Raw genomic sequence first — 25,940 nt, forward strand, 5'->3', positions numbered from 1 at the left:
ATTCTTGGCTGAATCAATTATTATTATAACGGTTGCCAAATTGTTATTTTCTAATTCCATCATTCCTCCTATATTTATCAGAAGGTTTCTATTGTAAGGAGGAGATTTCGCTTCTCCTTTTATTTTTCTAAAACCCCATGGATCCTTATTTTATTCATATTCTTTAGCTACAGTCTTAGCTCTTTCCTTACTATCACAATCAAATTCTTAGAAGAGTCTACAATCCATTTTCTCATCTCCCATTTACTCCTCAGTCCCATGCAATTGCACTTTTATCTGCTGAAACCACTCTTCTCAGTATCATAATAACTTCATGTTTCTAAATTTAATGGAAAGTTTTCAAACTTTGACTTATGTTCCATAAATAATTGGACACTCTCAAATAACTCTTTCCTTAACTTCTTTGGTTCCAGGCTTTCCTAATTTCCCTCCTATTCTTCTGGCTTCTCCTCCTCAGTATCTTTGGGGTATAGAGATGAATCTTCTTCCTCTGTCCATCACTTCTGTATTGGTTTCATATATTTCTATCATAGCCCCCCTTCTTCTTCTTCTTCTTTTTTTTCTTTCCTAGTCTTATCTATTCTTTCCTTTTTTTTTTTTTTTTTTTACATAGGCAGGCACTGGAAATTGAACCTGGGTCTCCAGCATGGCAGGCGAGAACACTGTCTGCTAAGCCACCATGACCCGTCCCCCTCTTCTTTTTTAATTCTACATACTCTTTCTGTGAAATCTCATCTATTCTTGAGACTTCAATCATCATCTCCATGCTGATGAACTTCCTCATTTATAACTTCAGTCTCTTATTCTCTTCTGAACCTTGGGCTCTTTTTGCCAATTTCCATCCCACTAAATATCCCACAAGTAATCTATTTTTCCAATTTCTCCCCCCGAAACTACTTTTCCGAATATATTTTATCTCAGTTCCCTCTGTTTAAAATACTGTTTGCCTGGTGAATCCTCTTCATTTTTCAGCTGTTTAGGCATTTCTAAGTTAATTTGGGAGGCCTCCTTAAGGGTTCAAATAGTACCTAGCCATCCCAGCTTAATTTCTTGTCTCTGCTCCCCATTTGACCTTAAACTCTATGAGAGCATGGTCTGTTTTTTTTGTTTTTTTTTTTCACAATTGCATCTCTAGTGATCAATACAATACAGGCACATAGCAAATCTCAGTAACTGTTTTCAAATGAATCAAGAACTAAACAAGAGGTATATTGTCTCTACTTTTAACAATGAAGATATATTAAAGTTTAGCTAGATTCAGCTTCTTGTCTAAGGTCATGCGGCTAGTAAATGACATGTGATTCAGACCCATGCCTGGGGGTTGGTGTGGTACATGGATAGTTCGGTAGAAAGCTCAACCCACATGCGAGAGAACCTGGTGCTGTGATAATGGGATATTCACATGGAAAAAGAATGAAATGTGACTGCCACTGCACAGAATAAAAAAGAATAAGTCCATGCCTGTCAAACCCCAACAGTCATCCTGGATCCTCTACCCTGTGTTGCCTCCCCAGAGGGCAGGTAAGACTAGGATAGATAACAAATATTGTAGCATTACAGAAGCTTGTCTCTCTAGTCCAAAATTTTATTTTTTTAATTTTTATTTTGGAATAATTTTAAATTTGCAGAAAAATTGCCAAGTTAGGACAGAAATTCCCATGTACCTTTCACCTCATTTCCCCTAATATAAACATCTTACATAATCATGATACATTTGTCAAAACTAAGAGATTGAAATTGGTATGCTACTATTAACTAAAATTCAGACTCTATTTGTTTTTTTTACCAGCTTTTCCATTAATGTCTTTTGTCGAAGATTGAATCCAAGCTATCACATTGCATTTGCTTGTCATATCTCCTTAGACTTGTCTAATCTGTGCCAATTTTTCAATCTTTCCTTGTTTTTCATGACCTTGAGAATTTCAAAGAGCACTGGTCAGGTATTTTGTAGAATTTACCTCAGTTCAGATTTAGTGGATGTCTTTCTCAAGAATGGCCTGAGGTTCATGGTGATGAATACACAGCTATGTGATGATACTGTGAGCCGTTGCTTGTATACCATGTATGTGTGTCGAGATTTCTCAACAAAAATATTAAAAAAAAAAAAAAAGATTAAATTGGGGTTAGGGGTTGGGGGTTGTTCTAGTTTGCTAGCTGCCTGAATGCAATATACCAGAAATGGGACAGCTTTTAAAAAGGAGAATTTAGTAAGCTGCTAGTTTACAGTTCTAAGGCTGAGAAAATGCCCAATTAAAACAAGTCTATAGAAATGTCCAATCTAAGGCATCCAGGGAAAGATTTCTTGGTTCAAGAAGGCCGATGAAGTTCAGGGTTCCTCTCTCAAGTAGAAGGCATATGGCGAACACAGTCAGCATTTCTCTCTCATCTGGAAGGGCACATGGCAAACACGGGGTCATCTGTTAGCTTTCTCTCCTGTCTTACTGTTTCTTGAAGCTCCCCAGGAGGCATTTTCCTTCATCTCCAGAGGTCGCTGGCTGGTGGAGTCTCTGCTTCTCATGGCTATGTCATTCTTCTCTGCTCTTTCACAATCTCTCACTTTCTCCAAAATGTTTCTTTTATGGGATTCCAGTAAAGTAATCAAGACCTGCACGGAATGGGTGGAGACCACCTATCAAGTTTAATACCCACACTGATTGAGTCACATCTCCTTGGAGATAAACTAATTAAAGTTTCCAACATACAGTATTGAATAGGGATTAGAAAAAACAGCTGCCTTTACAAAATAGGATAAGGATTAAAACATGGCTTTTCTAGGGTACATACATCCTTTCAAACCAGCACAGGGGTCTTGGGGAGGAAAACACTGCCTTTTATAACAGGATTTATCACTAATGTATGACTTGATCATTGGTCTCTTCACTGTAGAGTTATTATTTTTTAATTTGTCATACTGTTTTTTGGTGGTAAGTAACTAAATCCAGCTCACACTCAAGGGCAGAGAGGGGATTAAGTTTCCACTCCTGGAGGAGGAAGTATCTGCACATGTTATTTGGAATTCTTCTATAAGGAAGGCTTGTCTCCTTTTTAAAATTTTTATTTATTCATTTATGTATATTTATTTTGTATTTTGTATTATAATCCAATACTATGTTATTTTTATGTTGTTCAAATTATTCCAGTTTTAGCCATTGGGAATCCTTTCAGGTTAGCTCATGTGTCCCATTTGTTTTTTGAGCGCTCCCTTATTTACTGGCACAATACTTACTTTATCTAAATTTATCTTATATATTCTCTGCCCCAGCACTAGAATCAGCCATTTCTCTGAGGAGTACCCCTTCCTTTATTGGAGAATGGTTTCTTGAAAAAAACAAGATCTGGACACAGCTGTGCCCATTATATTCAGGGTGTGGGTGGGATAAGAAATGCTTCTAGGTCTTCTCAGTGGACAAAAAAAAATAGGTAAGATATGTTTGTACATCATTTTGCACACATATATCTATAATTATTTCTGAATTTAGCTACCTGTATGTGTATTAAACTAAACATGAGTTTATACTAATGTTACCAACTCTAATCTAGTATCATAGAGTTTATTCTAGTCTACCTTCCTTGCTTATTTGTAAATTTTCTCTGCCTGTGTGAAACCTGGCTGAGGGAAACTCATTATCTATCATTTATCATTTATTTAAACCTCGTATAGAGGTAAAATACTTTCATAATTGTTAACCTGCATTCCTGTAAGAAACAAATTTATAGATACAGCACAGTGTTTATGTACAGTTCTTTTTATTTTCAGCTTCACAGTTTCCAGTCAAGATACCATTTTCCAAAGTTACTTAGATCACTTTCTGCCCACCCCCATCCCTTTTAGCAAGATTATGTCATACATTTGTAATACCGTTAGAGTCATTTATCAGAGTCTGCTTTCCATCTTGGGATCCTCCAACATCCTGGCTGTGTTATTAAAAATAAGTGTTGCTTACAGTCCTATCAGTTTTGAAAATGCATAAATATACCAGCCCAATACTATATAGAGCAATTTCAGAATCCTAAAAATTTCCCTATATGTCCCTTTTGTAGTCTCTAATTCAACTTTTTTTTTCAGACAAATGCATTTTAATGTAACAATATATGAAAAATCCATTGATATGGGTTCAGATTCCACAGTGAAACTAACCTTTAAGAAACTACCACTCATTGAGTTTTGATGTAGTATTAAATAAACATATCCACTTATCTGAAAAGGCTATTAAAATGCCCATTCCCTTTTCAACAGCCATTAACTATGTGAGGCTGGATTCTCTCCCCATACTTTAATTCAAATAACATAATGCAAAAAACTGAAAACAAACAAACAAACAAAAACTGAATGCAAAAGCATATATGAGAATCCACCTGTTTCTATTCAACCAGACATTAGAGATTTACAATAATGTAAAACAACGCCTTCTCATTATGTTATTTTGCTTTCTAAAAATGACTGTCTACCATTAAAAATAAATTATTTATATTAATATGTAATGGGCTTATAATGGTCATCTAATTCAACTTTTGAATGTTCTTATTCAGTTCCTTTAAGGACTATGCAATATTATATTTGCAACCAGCAGGCTCCATTGGGTCACAATTATTAGCCATCCTTTAAGAGGAAGTGGAGACATTTATGAGATATACAGCTGTAAATGGCTGTAGGAACTAGGTTAGGAAATCAGAGTCATTGGGAATTGATGAAAGCAGGTAGCACATGGTGATAAGAGAAATTCTAGGAGACAGCAGAGAGAACAATTAATGGGAGGTCTAATTTTGTGGAGTGAGAATATGCCAGTTATAAATTTTTACCACTCAGCTCCAAAGTCAGCCTTTATTGACTGATCTGTTCCAATAGATCTGGGCTCTTTAACTATTTTTCCTTTGCCAGCTGACATGATGTTAAGTTTTGTCAATAGAGGATGCTGGAGAGAAATACTGAAGGAGGAATGTGTTTTTCTTCTTGGTTCTGATGGCTTGTTAGTCAGACTTCTGGAAAGTATGCTTTCTTCTCCACTACTTGACCTATGCAAATTTCTCCAGTGCTAAGTGCTTATAGGGAGCAACTTTTGCTCTTGACTTGGACAATAGTACTGTAGCTGGGAACCCCAGGTGGCATGTGCTTGTACCCTATCTCAAGTTGGTGCTCAGCACATGCATGCTGGGACCCCCTGGAGGCTGGCTTTCTACCAAACTGGATGTCCAGTCTTCATCCTTTTCAGTGGCCCAGACTACTCTGCCCTGAGCCATATATGGGGGTGTACTGGGTTCCTGCAGAGGGAGGTTTCTCCAGATCTCAATCCCACAGGTCCCACAGTGTCAGCCCAACTCCTTTTGTGTACTCACCCCTCAGCTTCAGCTTGACTGCAGCCTGAAGGTTTGTTTCTCCTGGCCATTAAATGTGTTCCAGGCCTCACACCTGCAGTAGATCCATGACTTTCTCTGCATCCATGTCCATCTGACTGCCAGGCCTGCCCACTCTTTTTGATTCACCTGTACCCCAGAGGGTTGGTTCTGCTTGCTTGAAAACCCTGGGTCACCTCTGGCCCAGGAAACCGAAGCACTTGTCCACTATTAAGTGGGTTGTAACTACACCTTCTTCAATGAGCTCTGAATCCACATCCAAGTTTGTCCTTTTTTGAATACTTTCCCTAAATTCTCCAGCATCTTTTAGAGTTCTCATTCCACCTTTATAGCTACTCTCCTATCATTGCTTAATGCTTCTTTATATTAAATGTCTTCCTCTTTAAATTACTTCATGATTTCTGCTTCTGATTGGACCCTGATTGATGCAGAGAATAAAAACTACTCTCACTGGGAGAGGACATAGATGGTCTTTGTATATGCTAACAAAGCATTTCTAATTTTCTGTTAAAAAGGAAGTTCTTGGATCTGTAAAGGAAATTTGAAGTTCTTATGAGATTCTGCTGACAGCTTGACCTTACTTTAATGTTCCTGAATGTGCTGTTTTTCCTAGTCTACAGAATGAGATAATGAGTGATTTTAATTTCTGGATTTTACTTGGATATTGTAGTAGATTGAAGTATGTACTCCTAAGAAGACATTTCTTAATCCACATTTCTGTTGGTGTAAAAACATTGTGAATAGTATCTTTGAATAGGTTTAAGTTAGCCAGGGTGTGGACTCATTTGTGAATAAGAGGTTCTAAAATCCTATTTAGTTGTGGCCAACTGAACGAGTGTGGATGGTAATCTGGATTACTAGAGGCTTTCAAAAGAGAATGATAAAGTCACAGAAGCCGGAAAAGAGAGGACTTTTCACCATGTAATTGGAAACAGAGAGATGCAAACCAGGAAACCCCGAGGATTGCTAGCTGTCAGCATCAGAATGCTGCAGTCTTCTTGGAGAAAGCATGGTATTGCCAACACTTTGATTTGGACTTCTGGCCTTTGAAACTGTGAATGAATAAATTCCCATTGTTTAAGCCAACCCATTTTGTGATATCTTTGATCACAGCTGTGCCAAAATAAGACAGATGTGGTTTTAACAGTATTCTCAACATGGCAGTACTGTATGTTAACCATGTTCTAATTAAAGAGAGAAACCAAGGGCCTCTAAAATTCCTCAAAATTTTCCTTCATTAACTAGACCATGCCTATAGCCTCACATGTTTATTTCTGTGGCAATTTTGCTCATAGAATAAGGAACATAATCAAGGTGAGGTGATTGCTCACAAGAGCATACCTAAAGAAGGCAGTTTAGTAATTTCCTAGACGTGCAATAACAAAGTGCCCCACATTGTGTGGCTTGAAACAACAGAAATTTATTTTCTCACAGTTCTGGAGTTAGAGGTCTGAAATGAAGCTACTCCCACCTAAAGGTTTGGGAGAAAATGTGCTCCATGCCTCTCTCCTAGCTCCCGATAGCTGCTGATAAACTTTGGTGACACTTGGCTTGCAGACCCATCACTCCAATCTCCGTCCCCATCTTCATATGGCCATTTTTCCTATCTGTGTCTCTATGCTCAAATCTCCCTCTTTTTATAAGAACACTGGTCATATTGAGTTTAGGGCCTACCCTAATCCAGTATGGCCTCACTTGAAGTCGCTTACATCTGCAAAATGACCCTATTTCCAAGTAATGTCACATTCACAGTTTCTGGGTAGACATAAAATTTGGGGGGACATTATTCAACTCAGGAAAGGGAAGAACAGATAACTTATGTGAATATAAGAGTCTTCTTCTTAAAGGATTTGATATCTTTCCCTTTTTTTTCCCTGTATTTATCCTTATTAATCAACCGAGGTTAGGAACCACTTTTGAGAAAAGAAAACCAAGCTAAGTAAATTAGGGAGATTAGCACAAGGAGTTGTCTGTGTCAGAATTCAGACTAGAAATTGTATTTTAATTCTCTAGCTGATATTCTTTATTTAAATATTCATTTATTAACTTTACCTTTTCTTTAGTATAAGAAGGAGCTGGCTTTGCAATGTCTAGTTTTTCTTAAATGAGATAAGTTCTTCTTTTTCCAAAGTCATCTGTAAGGAATAATAAAAATTAAGTGTTAATTATAATAATTCCACTACTCATAATAAAAATAATGATAATATTTTTCTAAAATTTTTATAGAAAACAGCTTGTTTGGCTTTCAAATAAGCAGAAACCATGTCTGTTTTGAATAGAAAGTGTAGTAGTAGCTTACTAAGTTTATCTTTTCTTCATTCCTCAGTTCATTGATATAATCTGTTCTTATGTTGGAAGAGTAAACATTATCATCTTTATTATATACAAATGCTATCTTTTTCACTTTTCATTTAAATGGGCTGTGATAAAGTTTTAGTTATTGACAAGAACAAAATAAAATAGTTGTTTTACTTGGTAAGAAAAAGATTAATGATAATAAAACTACTTATATTTGCATAGTACTCTATAGTTCATAAAACATTTTGATATATATTAGCATGTTTCATCCCCACAAAATGTCTTGTGAGGTAGCTAAAATATTATTTTGCTGTATTACAAATGAAAAATAGAGGCTCAAAGTAGTTAATTGACTTTCTCAAGGGCATACGTCTGACTCCAAAACCTGTCTTCTTTACTCCTGTCTTCTCCACAAATAATACATAATAGCGAAAGGCACAGTAAGCACATCTGCTGTTCAGCAAATTATATGCTCCCAGAAGTCAATCTGGCAGAGAGAGCAAAGCTGTTAAGTGTTCCAGGCATGAGTCTAATTTTGAAGTCAGGCTGGGAAAAAGTGGGCACTAACTCAAATTAAGTATCTATTCTATAACATGTATTGTCTAAACACACAGCTTTATTCATAAATATAAGTCCTCTCATTGTATAGACATAGAAATAGAATCTCTGAGAGTTATGTAAATTCCCGAATCCAGATCCTTCTTATTCCAAAATGCATTCTCTTTCTGGACTAATGCAGTAGACCTTAAGAGAGAGAGAGATCTATATGGAAAAATTCTTCAGGGAGCAGGGAAAAAAGGTGGCCATCTCCTACCATCTTGACCACAGAATGAGGCCCAGACTTGAAGAGGATCCGTATATTAGTAAGCAGTGGAACCAGGCAAGACACCAGTGGAACTAGTCAGGCTGCTTACCTAGGCAGGACACACTGAGCTCATCTGTAGATCAGGCAGACAGGAAAGAAGACCTTACCACTCATCGTCTGCTCGTTGTTTCTAACTTCTGGGCCATGGTCAAGGATATGATTAGAATAAAATCATAATTTTTTCCATAGGATTGTCAATAGGAACAGACCTGTTTAAGTTGGATAGTGTCCATTGCCAAGGGTATGTGCTTACTGAGTTTGGCAGAAGCACAATTGTCTGCATGACTTACATTTCCTTTTTTTTAAATTTTCTTCTAAGAATGTACAGTTGCATTTTTGAAGGTGAACTGTGTATAAAATGCAACCTCATTTAATTCTCTGATTGAATGATGTCTCACCAGTGTTTATTATGATATATATTTTTAATAATGATAACTCCTGGATCTAAGACAGTCCTGATTTCAAATTATTTCTTATTTTCTCCATAAAAATATTTCTTCTTATCTGGGTCAAGATTTTTTAATCAGAAAATACTAAGTATAATGCATCTTATACCTGAAGACATTTTGCTTACTATCTGTCACTAGTATCTTAATAGCTTTTTACTATATTTTCGGTAGGCTCCTATATTAAGACTACAAAGGAGAAAAAAAAGAAAATAAAAAAACAAAGAAGAAATATAATCTAAAAAAAGAATTCAAAGGAGCAGTGTGTGACAAATAATTTACAAGTAACCTTCCCTAAATTGAAGTATAATTTGATTTTGCAAATTAAATGAAAAATACAGCTTTTATCCATATAATTTAAATAAGATCGCTTTCTAGTATCATCCTTCCCCACCCACTGGCCTCAGGTATATGTGTTGACAGAGAAGGGATATGAATTTTGACTTGAACCATAAACTTGACCATCTAGATTGATTAATTTCATAAGATAACTCTGCAATCTGCCCCTTGGTGTTGCCTGGTGATAAACTTTTTCATATCGTTCTCATATATTTTGTTTTCCATCTATAAATAAATCTATGTTATTACCAGAGCTTGTTTTTGGTCAAGTCATAAACTTGAGCAAATAACCATGGATGGAGAACATTTTATTTGTTCTTCAACTGTTTTCACATAATCAACAATTTGCTAAAATAAGTTTTTAGAATAAATGCTGAAATTTAATGGTTATTTTTCTCCCTTTACAGTTATCAGAAAACTTCTGTATGTAAAATTATCCTCAGGATGATAGAATTTACCCATTAGAAATATTCTGAGGAGAAAATTCCTCTGTTAAGGAGTTAACATTGAGCCTATATATGGCTAATTCAATCTAAAATCTTGTTTGTTGTTAGGTATGCACTCATAGACTTTGTTCAGTCTATTAGAAAACTGCATTTTATTAGAAGCATGCAAAATGTGTACATATGCAACATTATTATGTTTTGAACTTATAAGCTTCTTCATGTAACATATATTTGTTGTTAGTAAAACATATACAATACTTTTGTGGTTTAATGAATACTGAATATTTGGAATTTATAAGGTGAAATGTGTGACTTATAGAAATTAAGAATCAGGGGAGAGGAGGCCCTGGGTGACATGATGAGGTCATGATCTTAGAAAAGGTTGAGTGAGAACCAGATCAAGACAGAGCAGAGCAACGGAGGCTTTTCGTTCAGTTATCAATTGCCAAACAGATTTGGTGTAGTAAATGTGGTGAATAAGTGAACATTTGGAAAACAGGTATTTAAAAATCATATCTCATGCTTTTGGATATTCATTAAGCAGACACAGGAAATAGTAGAGATTATATTGTTTTTTTCTTTGTGAGTAAGTCTTTGGAAATTCTCGTATTGGTCGCTTACACAGGGCCCATGGAGCAATGGTCTATTTGTAAATTCAGCAAATGCTGGGTCTCTGAGGAGAAATAGCCCTAAGTGAAATGTTAACATTAATGCATGATACAAGCAAAAGCATGCATACTTTCTAGATTTATTCTCTCTCTCTCTCTTTTTTTTCTTTGTATTGGGGAAGTATAAAAATGTATCGAAGTAGTATACAATTATACAAAATATTAAATAGCACTACAAAGCTTTTATTGATTTAAGATATCATTTAGGTAGTTAAATTGTATTACCTATGAATTTCATTTCAGGATAGTAAAGGACGCATTAAAAAATATTTGTTATAAAAAGGGGGCATTGGGCCTATAGAACTCTAGCCAGTAAAAATAAGCACAACCCATAAGGCTAGTGTATGACGTAATATTTATGGGATCCTGAATCTGTTTCCCACAAGTAGGCATGGGTTTTGGGGGGTTTAGGGCAGATCTGAGCATAAGAGGATTCTTTTAATAAATAAAGCTCAGGGGCTGCTCTAAATGTCTCTTGTCATCCCCCAACATTACTTTGACTTTCATTTCCCGTCTTACTCTGTGAGATTATTTTGTAACTGACCCCACACACCAGCCAAGTTTGTTCAGCCTTTCATTTCTTGCCATCTGTGACACTGGAAATCAGTATTTTTAGAATATGAAACCAGATCAACCTATATAGGGAAAATAAATCTGGTTCCATTTTTATTTCCTGTATAGGATGTCATTAGCATATTTTCCATATGAATAAGGACTGTCATCTACCATATGCTATTCACCATATGGCATTATGCCCGTTTCAAGGCATACTTTAATATAGCACAAAGACAAAGAGATTTAAACAAAATTTTTGCTGTACATTGCAATATAGACTTTCTGGTTATCATGAAGCCGAAGTAAATTAGCTTTCTACATTCTTGACACAGAATGAGCTCTCAACAAATTACCTAGAAATATTTATTTAGCAAAAGAAACTTTGGGCAAAATAAAACTAAATTGTTAGAATTTTAGCTCAATCTAGGCGGAGTCTCAGAGATTTTTGCAGTACAGACCATTTTATTAGGTGGAGAAAAGAAGAAACTGGGAGACAAAATCTGGATGACAAGGAAGTAGGGAGATATGATTTCTGTATTTCTAGCTATTAAAGTGTCAATATCCCATATTTTAGATACTTTCATTAATTAAAGAAATAGTTATCAAGACCTTTCTATGTGTCAGGTACTATGCTAATCCCTGGAGAAACAATGGTGAACAGACCAAAATCTAGGACATCAGGGAATTTATAACCCGTGGGGAAGATACCTATTAATCCTCTGCCCTCCCCACCCCCTAAATCAAATTTGTGATTATATCATTACAAATGGAGATGAGTGCCTTTAAGGACAAAAATCCAAAACAAAGAAAACCATGTTGAGTTTTTTCCATTAGCCCTTCCAGATTCACTCTCTGTGTTTCTCTACCCGGCTCTGTGGTTGCCTCTGTGGCAACCAGCCAGAACCTCACATAGGGTTTGGCCAGTGAGAGGCATCAGCAGGAAATTAGAAGGTGGGAGTAAAAGAAATCAAGCTATTCACTTCTCCCTCCCTGCCAACCTATAAATTGGCTTCTTTCATTTGCTAAAGGCCACACCTATTCCCTCTGGGTTCTAGGCCTGGGATGCTAAGGACCTCATTCTGTTACTTGCCCAGAATGCTTCATTACAGTGGGCTGACGTCCTTCAACCCTGCCAACAGCTTTATAAATGGTCTCTTCACTGAACTTACCTCTTGAGTGTGCCTTTCCCCCAACCGCCCCCCCCAACCCATCCCTGACAGAGACACTATCCTAGACTGGGGGGAGAGGGGGGGTGGGGCTGCTGGTGGTGAAGGGGCATTTTAGGCAGAGCAAAGAGCCCTGTAGTGGAAATGTTTGAAGTGACAGAGGTGGTGAATTCTCTTCTAGCAGTTCAAATGACCAATTCCTGAGACACCTGGGTTTCAAGAGAGAAAGAGTTTATTGCTAGGCGTGAAGCAGATCAGATGGCTCAGCGGCCCATAAATCTGTCTCCTGAGTTTAGAGCTTTCAAGGATTCAATCAAGGGGAGATGGAATTGTTACCATTAGAACAGTAAGTATCCACAGGGTGGAGGCCAGCCTAAAATAGCTATTACAATAGTCAGTATAAACAAGGGTGAGACTGGTTCAGTTTCAGTAAGCTCAGGAGTTTACTTTTTCTATAATATATAAAGAAAAAACATCTATCTAATGGTTCAGCAACCATAATTATCCCTTAAGTCTTAATTTCTTTGTTACAGATGGCCGGTGTGGCTGGAACATTACAGGAACAGTTGAAATGCTGGAAAGGGAGACAAGAGCCAAATCATAGTTCAGAGGATAGACTGGACCTTTGTATTTCTTTTTTTCTTTTCTTACTTTCACTCCCTTTGGGTGCTCAGCATTTGAAATCTCTTCTTAAATTTGGGAAACTCCCCACCTACGGAGTTTTAGTGGGAGACAAGTCAGCCTGCCATTGCAGCTGCTCAGCAGTCCAGGTAGTTAGGTCTGGCTTAGTCATTCAATATTTGGATCAGAATCCAGAAGCAGAACAGTGTGGAATTCTCTTCTGATCTTGGCAGGTATGGCAGTGGCTCCAGCAGTGGTTTTCAGGATGTTCGTGGTGTTAGAACAAACTGGGGGGGGGGTTCGGTCCAACACTCATAACCATGCAAGAAGCAGAGGTTGAAAGGGGTTTATTGTAAAGGAGGGAGGGAAGGGGGCAAAGGAAGGAGGGAGGGGGAAAGGGTAAAGGAACACTTTCTTCAAGAAAATGTCCACCTGCGTTGTGATGTGTTTCTCCTTTTATACTCTAAAGTTTGCTGTCCCTTATTGGTCCTGAATTCTGCATTTGGTGACTTGTCTGATTGCCTTTGGCTAGTATTTTTGCTTCCTTTTTTTTGGTGCCTGTCCTGACCTGTTTGCTCCTTATTGATGGAGTCATACCATTCTTTGATGTTATTTCTTGCCCTGGCATACCTCGGGCAGCATTTGGCAAGAGGGGGAAGGGAAAGGGTCAGTAGTCAGTGGACCCTTAGTTTCGGCCATTGCTGCAGGGGCAGAGGGGTTGTGGCCTGAGCTTCATCCCCTGCGACCTGTCACCTGGTACAATCCTTGGTACCCATTTCCTCAGCTGGGTCCCCAGTCTTCCTAGTGGCTCATAACCTTTTTTTTTTTTTATAAACTTTTATAAATTTCTTTATTGTCTAAATGGGCCAGCGTCAATTTCCTCCTACTGGCAACCTCATTTTATTAAATTTTTTTGCTCTTTAAATCAGCCAAAGTTGACTTCTTTTGCTGGTAACTGAGAATGCAGATAGTCACGTTGCATGTTATTGACCATGCTGAGTGCTCTGACTTTTTTTTTTTTTTTTGATAAGAACAAAGAGAATTAATTTAAGGCTCTTAAGCAGTGGGAATAGAATGATTGTTGTTACAGGACCAAATTTGCCATTTGGAGAGAACTTCATTGAGCAGGTCTGGATTAATGTAGGTAGCAGTGGAGACCGAGAGAAGTGGATAGATTTAAGGGTTATTTAGCAAGTGAAAATGATATGACTGAATGTGAGGGCGGGTAAGGTAAATAGAGTTATCAAGATTAGTCCTATGTTTTCTGCTTCCTGAACTGGGCATTGACTACATGAGGTCCACTGACTTTGTTTAAAGCCTTATTTGCTACGGATGACTTAATGGTTGATCAAAATGATTTTTTTAATCCTTATGTGCTTTTATAATATGCTGGCATAAATATATAAAAAATTGCACATACTTTTTTTTTTAGGATTCAGATTCTGAATTCAGACCATGTTTCAATGGTTGGCTATCATGCCTGATGAGAAACACAGTTGGTCATGAGGCACACCTGAAGTAGTAGTCAGTGCTGAGGATTCATCTGCAAAGTTCACTTCAACATATCCTTGGGCTAGTAGTTGAGTAGGAAGGAAACCATTTTAAAGAAGCCAGAATTGGGCTGCCATCTGTCATGCATGGGCTTTGATTCTTCCACGTATTGGGTGAATAGAACATTTAACAAGGCAGTAGCTGGAAAGTGATATGCAGCATCTCCATTCATGAGAAAACTCTGAATTTTATAACTGGAAATATCCCTCTGGACTGTGTTTATGCATTCTCAGTTGAATGAATTATTGGCTAAAGTCCACTATTATTAGCACTTACATCAATACCTAAAATCAGAAAATTGTGAAACTAATATTTGTGGCTTGCTGGTGTTCAACTCCTACTGTAAGCCCAGCTATTTTTAATGGCTCTTTTGAATTTGACTTATTTATAACTTTCCCCAGCCAAAGTCATACAGTTTCTATATATTTGTGCATTTATTTTAAACCAATTACTCTGCCAACCACTAATAAATATGTATTTATACACATACAGCCACATCCTATATTTATTTAATTCTTACTCTATGTGAAATAGCTATTGCTGACCCCATTTTACACATAAAGGAATTGAGGCCCACAGTTAGAAACTCGACTTTGAACTCAGAAGTACGCCTATGCCAAATCACTGTTCCACAAAACTATCAGATTTACCATTTGCTCCTCTCCTTTATTCTGTGTTCCCTCAACTGGTATCAATCCAGTTTATACTATATATATATATTTTTAATATTTTTATTGAGATATCTTCATGTACTGTACAGTCCAAAGTATACAATCAGTGGCTCACAATAGTGTCACATAGTTGTATATTCATCACCATAACTATATTATATTATTTTGAAATGAAAGACATGTGGTTTTGTATTCTTACAGAGATAGCATATACAAATAAATTAATGAGTAGGGTGAGGAGTTAAAGAAATAGTTAAAGAAATTTAAATCTGAGTGGGTAAAGGAGCTCTGATCCATCCAGGAAAGCTGTCTAAACACTTTTAATGGATTCCTCAGCATAACTCTCTTATAATAAGTCAGAATGAGAAATGAGATCAGAAGCTTTTTAAAACATTGGACAAGCTCCACTACACCAAAGGGAGAACACTAGACCAGGAGTCAAAGGATGAGATTTTTTTTTTATTGTGAAAAAGAATTTTTCCTTCTAGCTACTCCAAAGACAATGGAGACTAAAAAAATCAAAATACTGATTCAGGGGTCATACTCATTTGTTAAATCCTGTCTTCTCTTTTATATCTTCTCCTTCTCCTTTGATCTTTCTCCCAGTGTTCAGGGGTATTTGGGCTATGGCCATTCTAACATTTTCACGTTGGAAAGGGCTGCCAATAATATGGGATGGGGGATGAAACTAGTTGATGTTCTGAAAAGGCTGGCCCCTCTGGGTTTCAGGACTTATCTTGGTCTAGGAACCCATCTAGAGGTTGTAGGTTTCTGGAAAGTATCCATAGTGCATGGAACCTTTGTATGATCTCAGATAGAGCCCTAAGTGTTCTTTAGAGTTGGTGGAATGGTTTTGGTTGGTGGAATGGTTTGGCAAACCATGATATGTAGCAATGCTTAGCTGAAGCTTGCATCAGAGTAGCCTCCAGACTAGAAAAGATGAGATTTGAATCTTGGTTTTTCTACATGCTGTGTGACCTTGGACAAATCACTTGATTTCCCAGAGCCTCTGGATGGTATCACCTTTGTAAAATGTTTGTGAAGATTAAATGATTAACATTTTCAGAAACTGTTTATAAACTATAAAGCATTCTATAAATGTAAATCTCATCATTAAGTTATTTGAGGTTCTAAAGGTGAATTTCTGGAAGTCAAGCACAGGGCAAAGGATGACTATACGTGCTGGTTTCCATCAGCAGAACAACATCACTGACAGCAAAACCAACCCCCATGGCAATTTCTACATTTGTCAAATCCTCAGGACTTTTTCTCTTTATACAACCTGGCTGGGATGCTTGCCTTTGTATATAATTTACAGAACAAGAAGCTGAAATAAGTTCTCCAGTGTCAGACACAGAATCAGAAACAAAATCAGGATTCATTTCTACCTTGCTCCGTGTACTTCTACTCTCTAGAATATCTTTGCTTATCACCATTTATGGGGAAAAAATGTAACTTAAGCATCTGTGGTTAAATTTAGCAGATAACGCTGAAAGATGAGACTAGGAGAATACATTTAGAGAGACAGCATACTTAGCCCGAATTGTTATCCAATAGGAAAAAATAATGAGTTTTAAATGTTCCTAGAGCTCTGTTTACCATGAAGGGGAAAAGTCTATGATAACTGCACCTGAAATCCCTTTTTTAAAAAAACCTCAACTTAGAATTTTTATCAGAAAGTGATTTAAGTTTTTCTTTGCAAAATATTCCATACATACAAAATAGTCCACACTATGGACTAGCAAACTCTCAGGGGAAAGTAACTTAACAAAACCATACATTATTATCAATTTAGTGACTCCTTAAAATTGATACTTAAATTGTTTGCCTTTTCCTAGCTAAGAGAGTTCAAACAGAATTGAGAGTCTATTCTGGAGGCTACTCTTACATGGTAGCTTCAGCTAGATATTGCTAATTACCAGGGCTTGTCACACTCCAACCAAAACCATTCCTTTCAAGCCTAAAGATCACCTAGGGCTTTATCTGATATTCTACAAAAGTTTTGTGTACTAAGATTACTTTCCAGAAACCTACAATGTCAAATGGGTTCCTAGGCCAGATATGTCCTGAAATCCAGAGGCGCCAGCCTCTCCAGAACATCAACTAGTTCCATCCCCCCTTTCCCATATTATTGATATCCCTTTCCAACTTTAAAAAGTTAGAATGGGCATAGTCCAAATACCCCTAAAGATTGGGAGAAGGATCAAAAGAGAAGGAGGGAGGGCAGGGAGGGGGCGGGGGAAAAAAAAAAGAGAAGGAGGAGTTATACAGAGAAGATAGGATTTAACAAATGAGTATGCCTGCTGAGTCATTATATTGATATTTCTCCTAGTCCTCTCAAGCATGAAATATTTTTAGCCCTATTTGCTAAATAATATAAAATAAACCCATAGGATTTAAGCAAAACATTGAGGGAAAGTGAGTAAACACATGTTTATGGCAGTTTCATTTTATAGGTGTATTTTGGCATGGAAATTGTCCAGTTGAATATGTCACTGATGAGCCAGCTCAGTGTATTCTTACACTGTGAATGACGTGGATGAATATCAATTTATGTGACACTCTTGGGTTTTTCTCTGCTTGTTTAGTCATTCCATCCCATGAAAGAAAGGATAACATCATTTGTTGAATTTGAGAGAACTGATTTTGCTCAGTCTTATCCACTTATGGTAGGCACTATTTGGTGTGTCTTCATAGATTACAAAGAACCCCCTTATTCACAGGCATGGGTTGAAAGCAGCAAAATGCACTGTCTGTCCACTTCCAATCTCAGGTAGTCACTTGATCCAATGGGGCAATCAGATTTTCTTTCCAGAGAATTGACTTTGAGATTTAGGGAGTCAGTCTAGCCATGGTACATAAGTAAATTTTATGAGTTTTGGGGAAAGCTATTGCTTTCCCTCACATGTGGATTAAGAAGAGAGAGCTATTCAGCAGAAAGAGAAGGATAAAATAGGTCCAGAGAAGGTAATTGCTGGGATTCTGATGGCTTTTCAGTTCTCCAGTCTTTTTCTGGTATCCGGTTGAAGTCCTGACATTGGGTTTGCTGTAGATTGAACCATGTCCTCCACAAAGACATGTACAAGTCCTAACCCCCAGTTCTGTAGGTGTGAACTAACCTACTGTTGAAGATCCTATTTGGGTGAGGCCAGATTGAATCAGAGTGGGCCTTAATCCAAAATACCTGAAGTCCTTTTAAGCAGAGGAATTTCAGAAGCAGACAGGATAAGTCAGAAGGAGACAGAGGTCACCATGTGGTAGAGGAGACCTGCATCTACAAGCCAAGGAACCTCAAGGATTGATGGCAAACTGATACCAGAACTCTACAGACTCTGGGAGAAAGCATGGCCTAGCAATACTTTGGTTTGCTAGCCTCCAAAAGTGTGAGGAGGCTGTTTTTCAAGCCAAGCCATTCCGTGGTATTTGTCATAACAGTTCTGGCAAACTAAGACAGGGTTCCATGAGACTCCTGTGTACTTATAATAAATCCCCTCTTTTTGCTCTTGCTAAGCATAGCACTGTTTGCTGTTACATGTGCCCAAGGCATCTTAACTAATACATTATTCGGTTGTGGTTAGTAAAATAAGTGCTCTTATTCAGGTTCTTTGAAAGAGGCTGCATTTTTTATTGGTACAGCCATTTTAGGTGGTGCAATGAAATTTCATTTTAAATATACTTGCTTGGCTTAATTTATATAACATTATTACATTATATAGTATTATGTAGGAGAGCATAAACTTTGGGCTTGTGGGTGGGACATCTTCAGCAGATCTGGGCTGTTTTATTAAGTAGGAGTATATTTCTAACTCAAGAGGATTTTTTTGTGTGTGAAAGAAAACCATTGAGTTGTTGAGAACAATTAACCAAATACTAATAGATGACACACACTGGGGGATCAAAAGTAATTTTTCAACCAGGTCAGGAACGTCTATGAAATATTTGAAATAAGGATTTAATGTGGTATTTAATAGTGTGGGTTTTTTTGTTAGCTATGTAACTATGCAAAATGGCAATTCTTAATGAATCAACAATATAACTTATTTTATGTAATAAATAAGTAATCTTTTGCTTATTCATTCATTAACATGAATTGGGTTTGCTTTGTATTGATCTCCAAGGACTATAGAGATGGCTAAAGCATAGTTCTTATTCTAGTATCACGTGGTATGTCAGAAATTGGAAATTAGTCAAGTTCTGATCTGAGATACCTCAGTTTCCATTTAGAAGTATTTGCCATTTGCTGCCTATAAGATCCCTGAAATGAACAGTTAGCATAATAATATGCCCAATAACAGTAATCAAAGGGCTGAGCTATTCATATAACTGAACCAGGAGATAAGGTGATGTGGTTTTGTCATATATGGGGATAATCTGCCTGCCAGTCCATACTCTCTACTTTCCCAAGAACTTGCACAAACATCCCTTGCTGACCAAGTGAAGCACAACACAGGATGCATGGAAAAATTTATGTTTTCCCCCCATATTTAGAAGCATAATGAGGGTGACCAGGTGATGAAAATGCTAGCAGGCCAATAAGTTTTCTTTTGTTTTGTTTTTTCTGCATGGGCAGGTACCGGGAATTGAACCCGAATCTCTGGCATGGCAGGAGAGAATTCTGCCACTGAGCCACTGTCGCACCGTCTCCAATAAGTTTTTGAATTTAGACATGTGACTGGCATAATTGTAGTTAGCATATTATGTGTATTTAAAAACACATTAGTCACTAAAATATGCAGCTTTATAATAAAAGATAGATCACATTGTGCTGGAAATAATTAATTTAGATTATTTTCACGGGGTAGCTTAAAGCTATTTCTTAAGAAATAAAACACTGTTCTGCAAGTGTCTGTGGGCATATTTGACAAAATGTCTTATAATGAGGATTCTGAAATCCTAATTACGGTTAAATCATTGCAGTGATTTAAATTGAAGTTGAACATGGGTTAAATCATTTCATGAGGGTGAATTTCACACTAAACCAGAATACACTAACTGCTGCCACTCTACCTTATACAGCAAGGATTTTTTCTTGCTTCCTTAGCTCTTTTATGTATCCTCAACTCCAGCATGATTTAACATCCACTATTTCAGAGTTAGTGAAGAAAACACCAATTAAGCTATCTGAGTTTCAGGGAAATTCTTCTTTAATTAATGCAGTGGTTACTTTATAAACTATACAATCTAATTTTTTTGTGATACCTAATGGAAAATAAAATATACTTCACCACTTTGAAAAGCCTATTTTTCATTTGACAAAATCCAACACCACTTCATATAAAAAAACACTCAACTAATTAGGAATAGAAGGGAATTTACTCAACCTGATAAATGGCATCTACAAAAACCCACAACTAATATCATATTTAATGGTGAAAATCTAAAGTTCTCCCGCTAAGATCAAGAACAAGACAAAGATGTACTCTCCAACACTTTTTATTCAACATTGTGTTGGAGGTTCTAGCCGGGACATTTTGGTAAGAAAATGAAAAAGACTTTGAGATTTGAAAGAAACAGTAAATCTGTCTCCATTTGCAGATAACATGATCGTCTATATAGACTATCCTAAGCAATTCACAAAAACTATTAGAGCTAATAAACGAGTTTGGCAAGATTGAGGATAATATACAAAAGATAATATACAAAAATCAATTGCATTTTTAGACATAGCAAGGAATTATCCAAAAATGAAATTTTAAAAATTCCATTTGCAAAAGCATCAAAAAGATTTAAATACTTAAGAATAAATTTAACCAAAGAAATGCAGAGTTTATAGTCTGAAAACTAAAAAACATTGTTGAAAGAAATTAAAGCCCTAAATAAAAGGAAAGACATGGATCAGAGGACTTAATATTGTTAAGATGGCCAGACTCCCCAAGTTGTTCTTGCAATCCCTGTCCAAACCAACTACTTTTTTGTTTTTTTTTTCAGAAATGGACAAGCAGATCTTAAAATTCAAAATTCAAGGGACTCAGAATAGCCAAAACAACCCTGAAAAAAGAACACAGTTGGAGGACTCATGCTTACTAAGTTTGAAACTTACTACAAAGTTACAGTAATCAAGACCATGTGCTACTGACATAAAAACAGACACACATCTATGGAACAGAGCTTAGCGTTGAAGGAAATACCTCACATTTATGGTCAACTGTTTTTTGAGAAGAGTGCCAAGACCATTCAATGGGCAAAGAATAGTCTTTTCAACAAACGGTGCTGGCACAAGTGGATATCCACAGGTGAAGGAATGTAGTTGGATGCCTATCAAACACCATATACAAAAATCAACTCAAAAGGGATGAAAGACTCAAATGTCAGAGCTAAAACTACTAAGCTCGTAGAAGAAAACATGGGTATAACACTCAGTGGCCTTGTACTAACTAGGCCATGGATTCTTACACATGCCATCAAAAGTACAAAGAGCAACAGAAAAAGATACATAGACTGGACATCATCAAAATGTAAAACTTATGCTTCAAAGTATACCATCCAAAAAAAAAGGGAAAAGGCAGCTCATAGAATGTGAGAAAACTTTTTCAAATCTTATATCTGATAAGGGACTTGACCTAGAATATATTAGTAAATATTACAACTCAATAATAAAGAGAAATCCAATCAAAAATAGGCAAAGGTTCCGAATAGACATTTCTTCCAAAAAAGATATACAAATGCCCATTAAGCACGTGACAAGATGCTCCATGGCATTAGTCATTAGGAAAACCCAAATAAAACCACAATGAGTCAGGGAGGACAACTGGGGGCGACTCTCACCCAGGCCTGAGGCTGCGCCCCACCCCCCCTCACGCAGCTATGCGAGAATGCAACCGCTCTGCTCCAGGCTGTTCCCGTGGGTGGGGGCCGCCTCGGGCAGGGCGGATTCTTGAGCCCCCTCCGCCTCCTTTCTTCGCATCCTGCTGACTCTGAGGTCGGAGGAGAGACCTGGAGGGCTGCTCTGACCGCGGCCCAGAGGCTCCTGTGGGCCCGGGCTCCGAGATAGCATCTAACTTACCCTCTCTTGCTTGTCCCCTGCCCCTTCTCTCAAAATCATCAACAGTAGAGAAAGAAGAAAACATGTCAGGAGGAAAGTGTTACTCTTCCTGGGACTTACACGATTAATATGCTCAAGGTAAGTCAGTTGTAAATAAAATGCAATAGAAGTATTGAGAAACAGAAAAGGCCTTTATAAAAACTACGGGGGAAAGGAAGATGAATGTGTGTTTACCTCCGAGGCAGAACTGGATGCCAAACTACAGCTGTTCCACGTCATTCAGTGAACTTGGACTTGTCTAAAGCAATTGTCCTTTATCGAAAGAGGATATGTTACTTGTCTCAAGAAGAAAATGAACTGGGAAATTTTTTTGATCTCGAAGCTTCCAAGATAAAACCAGAGCAGGAAAAATGCGGCAAGCCACAGGACAGACCTTGTGCTTTTCTTCCCAGCAGTGGTTGGCCTTGCAAAATCGTTAGTGTGGATTTCACCAAGAAGTGGAGACTTTTTGGCATCTGGCCATCTCAGACACTTGGCTGAGGGTGAACCGCATGGAACCGGGCTGGGCTGAATTCGGAGGGGCATCTTTATGGGGCGTTATTATGGATGAAGGACAATCACAGGAGCTTGAGCCAGACCTCCACAAGCAAATGCAGAATTTCAGGAAGGTACAAACACAAGTACGCCTTGCAAAAACAAAGAAACGAAAAACTTTGCAAACTGAAGACTGATGTGTGACAAAAAGTGAATCTTCTTAGAGCAAGCAGATACAACCACTTGTCTCATATGTTAGCAACATACCAGACCACTCAGCTTCATTTTTTGGAGACTTCTCGCACCATGGAATCCATGAGAGCTTCAAAGGTTACCAACAATGTAAATTCACTATGTTAAAGAATTTACAAGACCCTATGAAAAAACTGTTTGAGAAAGAAAGAAGGACAGTACCCAGCAGGACAGTACAGAAGTGGCAGTGGAGGAACTAAGTCAGTAATTAAATTAGAGGATGAAAACCAGAGCACAGAATCCTCTATTTCTAAGACTGAAAATGAGAAAATAATTTTTTTGCCTTAGACAGAAGCTCTACACATAATGCATGCTCAGGACATCCCTATAGATGAAATGATAGAAGTGAAACCTTGAGGAAGATACTTCCCTGGGCCCAGGAGCAGGGACCATGGAAGCTGGAGGTGCTGACAGAAGATGACCTACTGCTGCTAAGTGAGATCTTCAGTGTTTCATCCCTGGAAAAGGGCGAGTTCAGCAAAGAGTGGGCTGCTGTATTTGAAGACGGTCAGCTGAAGGAGCCAGTTCCAACAGTGACCCTAGGGGAGCCAGACCCCAGACCCACACAGGTTCAGGATTCCTTTCTTTGCAGATTTTTTAGACCCAAATATAAAAGACTTATACTACGAAAGCAGAATGGTGGCCTAGAGAGGCCAAGAGGCTTAATCAAAGAAGGTCACATTGTTAGTTAGTGGTGGAGAAAGGACCAGTAGCCAGGTCTCTTGCTGCAGGGTCCTATGCTCTGTCCAAACATGCAGCCTGGGTGGATGCAATCATAGTAATGTAGCAGAAAGATTCAAATAGGACTTTTTGGATATGTCAAATATAGAAACTCTGAATTACTGTAGAAGTTCAGTTGATTTTTATATCAAAACTCAATTGGAAAAGGGGGAAGAGCGAAATGAGACAAAATCAAGTGTCAATGGCTGAGAGATTCCAAACAGAGTCAAGAGGTTATCCTGGAGGTTATTTTTACGCATTAAATAGATAATCATGTTGTTAATCAAGATGTAATGGAGAGGCTGGAGGGAACTGCCTGAAAATGTAGAGCTGTGTTCCAGTAGCCATGTTTCTTGAAGGTGATTGTATAATGATATAGCTGTCACAATGTGACTGTGTGATTGTGAAAGCCTTTTATCTGATGCTGCCTTTATCTACCTTATCAACAGATGAGTAAAACATATGGAATATAAAAAATTATTGGGGGAACAAATGTTAAAATAAATTTATATTGAAATGCTAGTGATCAGTGAAAAGGAGGGGTAAGGGGTATGGTATGTATGAAATTTTTTCTGTTGTCTTTTTATTTCCTTTTCTGAATTGATGCAAATGTTCTAAGAAATGATCATGTTGGTGAATATGCAACTATGTGATGATATTGTAAATTACTGATTATATATGTAGAATGGAATGATCATAAGTTAAGAATGCGTTTGTTGTTATATATTTTTTTAAAAATTAAAAATTAATTAAAAAACTAAAAAAAATAAAAACTCAATGGGAAGATTTGAGTTTTATTTCCCAACCTTAGCAGAAAAAAGCCCAGAGCGCCTTGAAGAAGGGTCTTTGAAGAACTGATTGACCTGGAGAAAGATTGGGGAGGGAGAGTGAGAGGGTATAAGGAGCCTTTTGGCTAGGCCTAGAGTGATGGCAGTGGACAGATCTGGATCCCTTAAGAGTGGGCAAATATGGTTCCCAAAGAGCATGAAAAATATAATACTTAACAGTTGCCTATACTAAACCCTGAAAGTTGTCTGGGTTTTTTTTTTTACTGCTATGGGTATGATGATTTAACTATTTCTATTTAACTATAGCCTGCAACTGTATATAATTTATATATAAACATAAATATATATGTTTATATTTAACACATAACATATACATAAACATAAATTATTGTATTTTAATTACATTGTATATTACACCAGGTTTTCAATTATGTACTTCTCTTTATATACAATGTTAATATAACTACCCTTACTTTTTTCTTTAAATATTTTTATTGAGAAATAGCGACACATGTACAGTCCAACTATATTACATAATCAGTGGCTCACAGTATCATCACATAGTTGTATATTCTTCACCATGATCAGTTTTAGAACATTTGCATCACTCCAGAAAAAGAAATAAAAGAAAACAAAGAATTCATATATCCCGTACCTCTTATCCCTCCTTCTCATCAACCCACAGTATTTCTATCTACTCAGTTTTTACCCTTTATCTCCCCTTATTATTTATTTTTTATCCTTTTTTTAAAAAAAACTCATCTCTCCATACCCTGGATAAAAGCAGCATCAGACACAAGGTTTTCATAGTCACACTGTAAAAGCTATATAGTTATACAGTTTTCTTCAAGAATCAAGGCTACTGGAACAGTTTAACAGTGTCAGGTACTTCCCTCCAGCCACTCCAATACACCATAATACTATATAATGTATAAGAATAACCTTGAGGAAACCTCTCAACTCTGTTTGAAATCTCTCAGCCATTGAGACTTTATTTTGTCTCATTTATCTCTTCTCCCTTTTGGTCAAGAAGCATCCCTGGCATCATGGGAATGGCATCCCATTCCCATGATGCCAGGTCCCAGCTCATTCCCAGGAGTCAGGTCCCACATTGCCAGGGAGATTTACACCCCTAGGAGTCATGTCTCATGTATGGGAGAGGGCAGTGAGTTCCCCTCCAAGCTGGCTTAGAGACAGAGAGGCTGCATTTGAGCTCAAAAGAGGCTCTCTGGGGTGACTTTTAGGCATAATTATAAGTAGGCTTAGTTTCTCCTCTGCAAGAGTAAGCTTCATAGAGGTGAGCCTCAAGATTGAGGGCTCAGCCTGTTGAATTGGTTGTCTGCACTGCTTGTAAAATATTAGGAATTCCCCAGATAGGGAAGTTGAATATTTCCTTCTTTCTCCCCAGTCCCCCAAGGGGACTTTGCAACTACTTTTTTTCTCTGCCCAAATTATTCTGGGATGTATCAGAGCATCATGCTAACCAACAAGATTTCACACTCTATTCAAGATTTCATGTAATTATGGTGTTCAAGTCAACTGATCATAGAAGTTAAATTAGATAATGTGCTACCCAAAATATAAATTTTGCACCAAATAAACATCTCTCCGCTTGGTCTCACACAGAGGTTGAAGTTTGAAAATATGGGCCATATCATCCTTTACCCAATATTCTGATTTACCTTA

General features: G+C 37.4%; 1 protein-coding gene and 2 pseudogenes across 4 annotated transcripts in view; 2 read left to right on the forward strand and 1 right to left on the reverse strand.

The window, feature by feature from the left end:
• Positions 1–22,045, reverse strand: part of LOC143661119 (uncharacterized) — a 54,132-nt pseudogene extending 32,087 nt beyond the window's left edge.
• The window catches only part of ACYP2 (acylphosphatase 2), a 350,111-nt gene that overhangs the window by 59,166 nt on the left and 265,005 nt on the right, over positions 1–25,940 (forward strand). The window contains exon 1 of one of the 4 annotated variants that reach the window (XM_077134225.1): positions 21,791–22,098. The exons of the other annotated variants lie outside the window; for them this stretch is intronic. The gene's annotated coding sequence lies outside the window, so the exon portion shown is untranslated. Of the gene's footprint in view, positions 1–21,790; positions 22,099–25,940 lie in introns of those variants that run through there. 4 annotated transcript variants of the gene reach the window in all.
• LOC143660820 (islet cell autoantigen 1 pseudogene) lies at positions 22,183–24,510 on the forward strand (annotated as a pseudogene).

This window comes from Tamandua tetradactyla, chromosome 17, assembly GCF_023851605.1.
Source record: "Tamandua tetradactyla isolate mTamTet1 chromosome 17, mTamTet1.pri, whole genome shotgun sequence".
NCBI lineage: Eukaryota > Metazoa > Chordata > Mammalia > Pilosa > Myrmecophagidae > Tamandua > Tamandua tetradactyla.